The sequence below is a fragment of the Xiphophorus maculatus genome, chromosome 11 (genome assembly GCF_002775205.1).
Source record: "Xiphophorus maculatus strain JP 163 A chromosome 11, X_maculatus-5.0-male, whole genome shotgun sequence".
Taxonomy (NCBI): domain Eukaryota; kingdom Metazoa; phylum Chordata; class Actinopteri; order Cyprinodontiformes; family Poeciliidae; genus Xiphophorus; species Xiphophorus maculatus.
Window position 1 is genome coordinate 1,312,121 of NC_036453.1, and position 12,927 is coordinate 1,325,047.

Sequence of the window (12,927 nt, forward strand, 5' to 3'; positions counted from 1 at the left end):
TAATTCAGTTTATCTGCAAAATGTCCTGCAATTGGTTGAAAAAGTCTATTAAATAAAATTAGAAATGTACCAAATTCTATAAAACCTAAACATTAAGAAGATGTTGACGAGGGTTTTCGCAATGCAAAAATATCACATAGTCTTTATCAGAATCATCCAAGATTTGGTTTTAAATCAGAGGAAGGAGAGTAGATTATGAAGTTTCATTTGCATTGTTGCTTCTGGTGTCTCTCATTTTCCCCTTGACAAGACTCCATTGATTCTCTATAGGGTTTAGGTTAGGCCAGTTTGCTGACCAATCAAGCACAGCAGCACTGGTCATTGAGCCAGCTTTTACTGCCTTTGGTAATGTGGACTGGTGTCAAATCAAGGTGGGAAATGAAATCAACATCTCCATAAAGCTTGTCAGCAGACAGAAGCACCAAGGATTCACCGATTGTGGAAACTTAACATTTAACAACTTCCATCCATCCATCCATTTTCTGTTCACCCTTTGTCCCTAATGGGGTCGGGAGGGTTGCTGGTGCCTATCTCCAGCTACGTTCCAGGCGGGAGGCGGGGTACACCCTGGACAGGTCGCCAGTCTGTCGCAGGGCAACACAAAGACATACAGGACAAACAACCATTCACACACACACACACCCCTAGGGAGAATTTAGATAGACCAATTAACCTAACAGTCATGTTTTTGGACTGTGGGAGGAAGCCGGAGTACCCGGAGAGAACCCACGCATGCACAGGGAGAACATGCAAACTCCATGCAGAAAGACCCCGGCCGGGAATCGAACCCAGGACCTTCTTGCTGCAAGGCAACAGTGCTACCAACTGCGCCACTGTGCAGCCCCATTTAACAACTTAACACACTAAACTTCAAGCAGAGTTTGTGCCTCACTCTTCTTCTGAACTCTGGGAACTCAATTCCCAAATGAAATCTAATCTTCACTGTCATCTGCAAAGAGGACTCTGCATCATTTTGTCAGGCCTGTTCTATTTCCTCCTGTGGAATACAACATTTGTAGCACGTGTCTAGGATTTGTCTTTAAGTAAAAGATGTTGATGCACTGATTCCAGCCTCAATTGAATCCCTGTGAAGCTCAACTCAATTTCTTCAACAGTTTTTGCTTGATTATACTCTAAAGCAGTGTTTCTCCACCCTGCTCCTCCAGGCACACATGTTTTAGATGTTTTCCTTTTACAGTACACCTGATTTCAGTTGGTAACTGATTAACAGGCATTTGCTAAACTGAATTATCTGGTGAGCAGGAAAACATCTAAAACATTCTGGAGAGTGCAGTTTGAGCGGTGGGGTAGGAAAACACAGCTCTAAAGGTTGTAGTGTACCCTCTTCTCGTTTCTACCACCTTTCTTCACAAAGTTTCTATGGATATACAATAACTTTTTTCACAATAATCAAATATCATCAGACTCTGAGTTTTGGTTGAGGTGAGATAGCTGTAGCCTAGCCTAGCAGAGAGCAAGGGGGAAGCTGTGAGCAGCTCTACTGATTGGTAGCGCTAAGGCCCTCCTCCTGGTTCCGATTGGTTGTATTTCTGCAGACGGATCAAAGAGAGGAAGCAGAGGAGCTTCGCTTTTGTTCACAGATTATCTGTCTCATACTGTCAGGACATGGTGACAGTTTTAACAAATATGTGAACATCTAAAAGCACTTTCTGTTCTGTTTGTTCAGAAATTGTACGCTGCATCACTTTTAAACATACACTGCACCATGTTCATGATGTTGTAATTTAAAGAGCAGCTTTTACTTTGTTGACAAGGAATCTTTTGAAGCTCGACATTAGCGCCTAGACCTCAAAAACTCCCTCACAAAATATTTACATTATTCATTTCTAAAATAATTTAAAGAAGCTCCAACATGTTTTTTTTTGTTTTTTGTTGTTTTTTTTGTAGCATGTTGACTAATATTTAGGATTGAAGGCTTGAAATGTAACTGAAAAATGTCCACATGGTTAATCAGATCACAGAACAGTTAGGACTTTGAATTCCCAACTGACATCAAAGCAGAGCTATAATCAGACTAGATAAGTAAAGTTACTTTCATGCAGCAGGTCTTGATACTAATTTTTATTAGTACTAATATTACTAATTAAACCCTAATGCAATTAGACTTCCCTGTGACCAGTTTGCGTTCCAAAAGTAACCCGCATGTGCATGTTTACAGATTACAGTCCGCCTGCAAGAAAGCACAATGTGGAAAGTAAAACCTCACCAAACACAAATAAATAAATTAAAGTGAAACTCAGGAGTATGTGACTGATGTTTGTTGTCTGATTTAACTCAAGTAAGGATGAAAATAAGGCAGCAGTATGCATACATGTACAGTAGACTGCCATTAGGCATTATTGGCAAGCAGGCAGTAAAGCACCTGCTTCAGGTTGGCTGTCCATTTACAGTTTGCTTCAGTAAAACATAAACAACAATGTCTGCTTGTCATCATTTAAATGCAAGAAGTTTTGGAAGGTAGGTTTACATAAAGAAATCTCTCAGTGACACTGGTTCTTAGATAAATAAGTGTGTCGTTTTGTGCCCTTGTAACCCATCAGTGGACCTCTGTGACTGGCACTCCCTGATCACCCTAATGAGGCTCAGGCTCAAACCAGGGCGAGAGGGCAGTGCCATTATCTGGTGTCTTCCCCATTAAAATCACCTCCAACAGTCGTGACTGTCAAAGATGCGGCCTTCCTCTGCTACAATTAGCTGTTGAGGATTATGCAAGTAAACTAGGTGATCTACTGTGAGGCTGAACCGTACAGGGGCTCATGAATGTGGAAGGGTGACATGAAGGAGAAAAGGGGATGCATGTTGTCCAGAGGGCAGCCAGTGATTAGTGGCATCAACAAATCCATCGTCACACTGGCAATGTTGTTTGGGTGGGAACAGAGTGGGGTGGCTGAGTGGCAGTGGTAATTACTTAGAAGAGGTCACTCTGGGGTAACAGGCCATGGAGTTCACCCTGCTAGGACCCTGATGGTCCTCCATGTCACAGACAGCAACCTACTGAACTTTGCACATCCCAGTGACAGAGAGGTCTCTGCTCATGCTACACCGTAGCGCTGGTGTACACTGTTTTTTCTTTCCTAAGCAAGTTGTGTTTTTCACATGTTGCTAAAAGGCGGCTTGTCTCTGCAACTTTTATGTCTGTGATGGAATATGGAAATCTGTAGTATGATTGCTTCCTCACAATGTCTTAAGATGCTTGATTTTGTTAATCTGTCATCTCTGAGGTTTATCCCATGTCAAAACATCACTGTGATTTATACTTCGGGGTGGGATGGCCTGATCTGGCTACCCAATGGGAATCTCATTAACAAATTTTTATTTACAAGGCACTACTTGGACTTGGAATTTCGCAGAGAAATGTTAACTTTTGCTCACGCTATTTGTTGCTTCTTTCTGTCCCTTTTGCTTGGACTGAATTGGGCAAGAAGGATTTTGTTCCCTCTCTCTTCTTTGAACTTGTTGCAAGAAACATGTAGATCGACTGAACTCATCTCTTTAGTGCTTTTGAATCTAAACTAAAAGTTCTATGACAGGTATTTTTTCATATCTTGACATTTTATTTTAACTGTGTACTTTTCTGTGTCGTGGCCGAGATTCCCTTGAAAACAAGGTTTTCAATCTCAATGGGTTTTTTCATTGTGATAAAATGAAGATTAAATACAAGACTAAAATGATTTAACTTTACATGAACTCACATGTACTTTGCCATCCTTTACTTAAATTATGCTTTTAGATTTCAAACAAACAATGTTTCCTTAAACAAGTGGTTTTCTCCCCACAAACCAAAGACTGCTTAGTTTATAAACAGAAAAATAATTTGTGAACTTCTGTTTTTCCTGGTCATTTTACTGGGACCACAGTGTCGTCGGTCCATGTAAATATTACAAACATAATAAAACAATTTAGCCATCAAAACTGCAGCACCCTTACAAACGACCTCATCCAAGCAGAGGGTCTTACTGGACAGACATGACAAAGTAGTCATATAGGTTTGTTTTATTCCAAGTGAGAGGATAAATTATTTGCTTTTGTGTCCATCAGGTCATGATCCTAGCCAAGAACACAAGACAGACTCAAAGAAACTCAGCATACTTATAAAACACCACTGGACTGATTTGGTTAAATTGGTTCATTTCCTGGAGTTTGCCAACTCACAGACAATACTGAAGACACCAGCAGTTCCATTAGCTGCTAGCCATGGAGAGCCTCTTTGCCACTTTAAAGAGCAGTTTCAAAGTGACACCAGAGCTGGAGAAGTTTTATGGTGGAAACCATTTAGTCTCAAGTAGGCTTCATGGAATACGATCTGACCTTCATGGTTCTGTTCACTTGGGAATCTGAGCCCTCAAGCTAAACTTCACCCAAATCCTTGATAAATATACAGCTGTAACATCCTACTTCCTACAGCTTGAACTGGTTCTCAAAAAACACACATCTCCTCACCACTTCATCCCACACACATACACTTGCTCGCACAAAGCCTGAGGGAAGTGACACAGCCACCAGGCTGCGTTGCAGTGCTGTGAATAGAAAAGGGAATGCTAACGCTCTCCACAGATCAACCACACATAGATATCTGTCTGTCAGTGACTTAAACGTCTTCGTACAACTCTTCATCACACTCTCCCTCTTTAGTACTTCTCTTGTTTATATGAAGACATGTTAAAGCAAAGGTCTAACCACTACACTCTCATGCAGTCAGAGGAGATTGGTTGTGAAGTCTGGCTCCCCCTTGCTCTTCTTCAGAGGTTGGCCTATTGATTGCTGTGTGTCTCACTGTTTCCTGAGATCCCCGTCAAGCCTTGTTACGGCAGTTGTATTCCTCTGCGAATCATCAGCAGGTAGCTGCAGAGGAGCAATGGGACTTCAGCGGCTCCTGAGCTTCATTAGGAAGAATGCTCATTATGCTTCAATATGCGCTGTGTTTCTGAGGACTCACTCTTGATTTTTTTTTAATTCATGTCACCAGACCTTCAACATTGAGCCCTTCTGTGTCTGTTTCAAATAATTTATTTTTTGTCATTTAGACTGTAGCGTTTTTTCCTGAGCTTGAATTGTGAAATCAGTTGCTTTGTGGAAAATAACAACAAGTAGCAAAACTCTTAATATCCATCACAGTACTCCCTTTTTGAACTATTTTGTCAAAAATGTTACATTTCTCTGAGTGAACAGCAACATTTCCTGAACTACCAAGGTAGCTAATGATTCAAATCTTTGTCTCCATGAACCTCTAAATAGAAACGATGTGAATTGAGATTATTTAGGCTAATTAGTTTGTTTCTCCAGTAAGTACACTCACCAGAAAAATGTCATTTTCTTCATTCACACGGCAGACAGAAACAACCTCAGTCAAAGGGTGGCGACATAGAGACAAGAAATCAAGAACTGAGAGTTAGATCAGGTGCTGAAGAAACAAAATAACAATAAGAGACGTTTCTTTTTAGGCCCGAGCAGCAAAGCGCTGCGAAGGCCTATTGTATCTGTACTGTTTCTTATTAGGCCCGAGCAGCAAAGCGCTGCGAAGGCCTATTGTATCTGTACTGTTTCTTATTATTATTACGATTCTGCCCCCCTAAAGAGGAGCCTTTTTGGGGGCTTTATCATATTCAAAAACTCACCAAACTTGGCGGTCGCGACTAGAAAATTTAAAAATTTTGAATTTTAAGGTTGTCGCAAAAATCGCAAAAAAAATTGCTGAACGGCGGCAACTAGCAATTTTCTGTTGACACAATGGTATGAACGTACTTCATCGTAGAGACATGAAATTTGGTACACTTGTAGAGCTCACCAAAAGACTCAGAACTTACATTGAATGTTATAAGCCAACTATCACAGAAAGTCGGCCATTTTGTATTGAACGTCCATTTTTTACCTCGAGTTTGACGTTTACAGCCTTCGTATTTGATCGAACTCCTCCTAGGGATTTCGATTGATCGACTTCAAACTCGGTCAGTCTGATCATAAGGCATGTTTGATTTAAAGTTATCAAATTGGTGAGTTTTGGAGCATGCTGAAGGGGGGTTAGCAGGGGTCAAAGTTCACCTACTCGCCATGAAACACGAAACTCTTATATTTCCTATATAAAAACACATAGAGGGACCAAACTTTCACTGATTGATCGTCATCGGGTGTCCTAAAATACCCTGTGGTGAAATGATGACATCACTTAGGCCACGCCCCCTGAGAACAGGAAGTGTCATGTTTTACTGTGAACGGTCGCTATCTTAGCCCTTTGACCTCATCAACATGAAACTGTGTCCAGAGACAGAAGACATGTTGGTGTGTTGAGCATTCCAACCCCGACCGGCTTTGACATAGCAGGTGGGCGTGGCGGCGTGGCGAAGTGACCTGTAACGCTGTTGCCATACGTTTGGCTCTGAATTCCACAATTTCGGGCCCAGCTGCTCCAAACTCACTAGGATGGATCCTTATCCACCCACCGACAGGAATTCATAACAAAATTTGGTGGGCGTGGCCTAATTTATCTATAGCGCCCCCTAGAGTATTTTAAATGAACAGCCCCAAGCCATGCTTTAACCTAGAATTACGAAACTTGGTACATATGTGTATCTTGTCAGGACGTACAAAAAAGTCTATTAGAGCCATGGTCGAAACCCAACAGGAAGTCGGCCATTTTCTATTGAAGGTCCATTTTGGACCTCGAGTTTGACGTTTACAGCCTTCGTATTTGATCGAACTCCTCCTAGGGATTTCGATTGATCGGCTTCAAACTCGGTCAGTCTGATCATAAGGCATGTTTGATTTAAAGTTATCAAATTGGTGACTGTATGAGCTTGCTGAAGGGGGGTTACCAGGGGTCAAAGTTCACCTACTCGCCATGAAACACCAAACTCTTATATATCCTGCACAGAAACTCACAGAGACACCAAACTTTCAGTGATTGGCCGTCATCGGGTGTCCTAAAATACCCTGTGGTGAAATGATGACATCACTTAGGCCACGCCCCCTGAGAACAGGAAGTGTCATGTTTTACTGTGAACGGTCGCTATCTTAGCCCTTTGACCTAATCAACATGAAACTGTGTCCAGAGACAGAAGACATGTTGGTGTGTTGTGGATCCAAGCCCTGACCGGCTGCGATGAAGCAGCTGGGTGTGGCGGCGTGGCGAAGTGACCTGTAACGCCGATGCCATACGTTTGCTTCTAGATTCCACATGTTTCGACCGAGCTGCACCAAACTTGGCTTGAGTGATGCTGGTGTGATACCTGAAAATTCTATGTCATCAGATTATGACGTCATCTAAGCCCCGCCCCCTCAGAACAGGAAGTGCTATTTTTTTCCTTGGAAACTTTCATCTATGGCTCTCTTGACCTAATCAAGGTGATTCTGTGTTGGATGACAGATAGGAAGTTGGTCTCGCTTGCTTTAAAGTGCCAACAGTTTTCAATGGCGGCAACGCCGTTCGTATACGTTTGCCTCTACCTTCCACATATTTTGACCGAGCTGCATCAAACTTGGCCTGAGTGATCCTGGAGGCTTGCCCGTCAATCCTACGTCATCACATTATGACGTCATCTAAGCCCCGCCCCCTCGGAACCGGAAGTGCCGTTTTTTTCCTTGGAAAGCTCTGTTTATGGCTCTCTTGACCTAATCAAGATGATTTGGATGATAAACTCTGTCAATGCTCGCAGCTGGCTGATCCGTGTGGGCGTGGCCAAATGGCGAATATCAGTCCCTCGCCATATACATACGTTTGGTTCTAATTCACACATGGATCATCCGATTGGCGCCAAACTGGACATGTATGACCTTTGTTCACCTCTAAAGAGCCCGACGGGTTTGAGATGTAATTTGACTCCACTGCGCCCCCTAAGTTGATACATCGGCCGTATCTCCTCGACGCATCAACCGATCTGCACCAGATTTTTTGACAGTCGTCGGGGAGCGCCGCTGAACGCATTCACGCCTGTCGCCCGGTGGACGGGCGGGGAAAATGCGCGACAGCTTCTGCGGCGGCTGGCGGGCGGCGATGCTGGAATCTGCGGCAGAGCTTCCGCGGTGGGGAGCAGGCTGCGGCTCTGGAAAGCGCGCGAGAGCTTCTGCGGTGGCCGGAACCCCCGCGGTGGCCAATAGGCCGGAGCGGCGCTTGCTGCGAGGGCCGCCCGAGGCTGCTTGCAGCTTTAATTATTATTACGATTCTGCCCCCCTAAAGAGGAGCCTTTTTGGGGGCTTTATCATATTCAAAAACTCACCAAACTTGGCGGTCGCGACTAGAAAATTTAAAAATTTTGAATTTTAAGGTTGTCGCAAAAATCGCAAAAAAAATTGCTGAACGGCGGCAACTAGCAATTTTCTGTTGACACAATGGTATGAACGTACTTCATCGTAGAGACATGAAATTTGGTACACTTGTAGAGCTCACCAAAAGACTCAGAACTTACATTGAATGTTATAAGCCAACTATCACAGAAAGTCGGCCATTTTGTATTGAACGTCCATTTTTTACCTCGAGTTTGACGTTTACAGCCTTCGTATTTGATCGAACTCCTCCTAGGGATTTCGATTGATCGACTTCAAACTCGGTCAGTCTGATCATAAGGCATGTTTGATTTAAAGTTATCAAATTGGTGAGTTTTGGAGCATGCTGAAGGGGGGTTAGCAGGGGTCAAAGTTCACCTACTCGCCATGAAACACGAAACTCTTATATTTCCTATATAAAAACACATAGAGGGACCAAACTTTCACTGATTGATCGTCATCGGGTGTCCTAAAATACCCTGTGGTGAAATGATGACATCACTTAGGCCACGCCCCCTGAGAACAGGAAGTGTCATGTTTTACTGTGAACGGTCGCTATCTTAGCCCTTTGACCTCATCAACATGAAACTGTGTCCAGAGACAGAAGACATGTTGGTGTGTTGAGCATTCCAACCCCGACCGGCTTTGACATAGCAGGTGGGCGTGGCGGCGTGGCGAAGTGACCTGTAACGCTGTTGCCATACGTTTGGCTCTGAATTCCACAATTTCGGGCCCAGCTGCTCCAAACTCACTAGGATGGATCCTTATCCACCCACCGACAGGAATTCATAACAAAATTTGGTGGGCGTGGCCTAATTTATCTATAGCGCCCCCTAGAGTATTTTAAATGAACAGCCCCAAGCCATGCTTTAACCTAGAATTACGAAACTTGGTACATATGTGTATCTTGTCAGGACGTACAAAAAAGTCTATTAGAGCCATGGTCGAAACCCAACAGGAAGTCGGCCATTTTCTATTGAAGGTCCATTTTGGACCTCGAGTTTGACGTTTACAGCCTTCGTATTTGATCGAACTCCTCCTAGGGATTTCGATTGATCGGCTTCAAACTCGGTCAGTCTGATCATAAGGCATGTTTGATTTAAAGTTATCAAATTGGTGACTGTATGAGCTTGCTGAAGGGGGGTTACCAGGGGTCAAAGTTCACCTACTCGCCATGAAACACCAAACTCTTATATATCCTGCACAGAAACTCACAGAGACACCAAACGTTCAGTGATTGGCCGTCATCGGGTGTCCTAAAATACCCTGTGGTGAAATGATGACATCACTTAGGCCACGCCCCCTGAGAACAGGAAGTGTCATGTTTTACTGTGAACGGTCGCTATCTTAGCCCTTTGACCTAATCAACATGAAACTGTGTCCAGAGACAGAAGACATGTTGGTGTGTTGTGGATCCAAGCCCTGACCGGCTGCGATGAAGCAGCTGGGTGTGGCGGCGTGGCGAAGTGACCTGTAACGCCGATGCCATACGTTTGCTTCTAGATTCCACATGTTTCGACCGAGCTGCACCAAACTTGGCTTGAGTGATGCTGGTGTGATACCTGAAAATTCTATGTCATCAGATTATGACGTCATCTAAGCCCCGCCCCCTCAGAACAGGAAGTGCTATTTTTTTCCTTGGAAACTTTCATCTATGGCTCTCTTGACCTAATCAAGGTGATTCTGTGTTGGATGACAGATAGGAAGTTGGTCTCGCTTGCTTTAAAGTGCCAACAGTTTTCAATGGCGGCAACGCCGTTCGTATACGTTTGCCTCTACCTTCCACATATTTTGACCGAGCTGCATCAAACTTGGCCTGAGTGATCCTGGAGGCTTGCCCGTCAATCCTACGTCATCACATTATGACGTCATCTAAGCCCCGCCCCCTCGGAACCGGAAGTGCCGTTTTTTTCCTTGGAAAGCTCTGTTTATGGCTCTCTTGACCTAATCAAGATGATTTGGATGATAAACTCTGTCAATGCTCGCAGCTGGCTGAACCGTGTGGGCGTGGCCAAATGGCGAATATCAGTCCCTCGCCATATACATACGTTTGGTTCTAATTCACACATGGATCATCCGATTGGCGCCAAACTGGACATGTATGACCTTTGTTCACCTCTAAAGAGCCCGACGGGTTTGAGATGTAATTTGACTCCACTGCGCCCCCTAAGTTAATACATCGGCCGTATCTCCTCGACGCATCGACCGATCTGCACCAGATTTTTCGACAGTCGTCGGGGAGCGCCGCCGAACGCATTCATGCCTGTCGCCCGGTGGACGGGCGTGGAAAATGCGCGACAGCTTCTGCGGCGGCTGGCGGGCGGCGGTGCTGGAAACTGCGGCGGAGCTTCCGCGGTGGGGAGCGGGCTGCGGCTCTGGAAACCGCGCGAGAGCTTCTGCGGTGGCCGGAACCCCCGCGGTGGCCAATAGGCCGGAGCGGCGCTTGCTGCGAGGGCCGCCCGAGGCTGCTTGCAGCTTTAATTATTTCTTATTTCTTATTCTTTTTTGAGGGGTGTAAATAGAACTGATTAAAGTGAATAGGAGCTTTGCAGTGAGTGACAGATTAAATGAGATCCACAACATTAAGTGAGTTTCCACTTCCAGCCTAAATCCAACTTATTTGTTCAATATGTGAACTATATCAATTAAAAATGATGAGTCTAGAAATTTCCAGATTGAATTGTGTTCTGTTGGAAGTTGGAAGATCATTTGCTAGCACTGTATTAAAAAAAACTATGGTGACTAATGTGATTGCTGCTTTATTTAGCTCACTCAACCTGTCATCTGAACTTTTAGGTGTCAGTTGTATCCCCTTATCTGTGTCTGCACAGAACAATGCTTCTTACTCTGTATGTGTAATATAATCACAGCGACTTTCTGCTACTACAGTTGGTCTTCTTAAAAATAAATCCTTCCACAGCATAATGTACAAACATTATAACAGACACCGCTGCTGGATCAAGTCATTATCGTGTCGACTACAAGCTGGCAACTGCTTCAGAATTAATACACAATTGCTGACATGTGGTCTCCAGTTTCACAGTAAGCAGCAAACTGGGAACGTCATCACGTCTTTATCAGTGCATGCAGGTCACTGAAGTGTTATGGACAGTTTACACTGGAGTCTGATAATAATTGCATTGGAATTCTAATGTATAATGGCCCGCTGGCTGTTTGCCGTTCAGTGTTCGTGGATTCACCTGTTCACAATGGAACGTCACTCTGAGTATTTCCTTTAAAATTTGCCCATTTGCTGATTTTTTTTTCATTGAGCATATCTAAAATATTCCAAATAAAATGGAAAGTAGAAATAATTCAGAAGTATTTCAACTTAGGAAGTACTCAACTATTGCGTTTTAAGTACAAGTACGATGTTACTTCACACACTACTGTCTGGTGTTTGCTAAACAGCCAATAAAAAGGCTCCATTCATTTTCCTTGCCGTTGATTGGTTGTTTGACAAGAGTAGAGAAATGGAGAACAATGGATGTTGCAGCAGGGTTACCCTTACCCTTAACTGTTTCCACTGTGGGTATGAAGCCGTATTAAGGTAGAATTTTTGCTTGAACTATGACAATAGACAATTCTAAACATTTTTAGAAGGGATCTTTAGAATTAAAAAGATTTTAGCTATTTGCACATAGTGCTGGTTTCTAGTTCCAGTGAGTTCCGGGAATACACTGTGATCACACAGTGCCACAACAATGTCGAAAGAATCAGGACTCGTTTTCTCAGAGATTCTCAGAGTATTCTCAGAGAACTTCTATCTTATCCTAAAATTTCCTACCAAAGAGTCCTAACTTAAGAGTGATTCACTCAGATGCTGCAAGCAACGTTAAGTATAGAGTTAACAGAAACTTCTGTCTCAGTGAGAAGGTCAGGTTAGCCTTGTTGCTAGGTGTGGTTAAAAAGTGTCATACAAATTACACTTTTTAAAAAATACAATTTGGCCTGATAGCTTTTATCGTATTTTTTTCCCATTAAGGGTAATTATATAAGTAGTGGGTTACAGTGGATTACAAAGGAACAATTAGCCTACACCTCAGTAGTCAATTGACATAAATTACATGATCATGGAATCTAGACTGGATTAAGAAAAGTGCATCATGATGATGAAATTTTGCTAATTTAAATTAATTGCCACTCAGCATCCATAGCAGTACCTGTTTTGGCATGGCTCCGTCCATTTTATGGAGTATATCTCCTTTCTGCCCGTTCTGGGAAGCTGAGAAACTGAGCTGCTGCGCGTTCAAGACGGTGGAGGAAAAGGGGAAAAGTGTTGGTATCCACTCAGCTAGCTACTGGGAAAGGTGTCCTGGGCTTGGTTAGGTTTATTTTACAGTCAGAATACAATCTACCTCAGTAGACTGCATGTTTATTTTGGATGCAGGTTTACTTCAGGGATGCAGTACCTCCCACTCACCAGCAAAGGGGAGGAACTCTTCAGGGCAGATTCTTTTTTGTTAAAACATATTTTTGCATATTGATTGAATTAAACTCCTCCTCTTTCTCCTAGAAATAAGGAAAGATGGATTAATGTAGCGCATACTTGGATTCATAGTTATTGTATTTATTATTGAGTGAATTAAATAAATAAATAAAATAGGCAATAAAAGGTTTTATACGAGAGCCTTTGTTCTCTGTATGTAG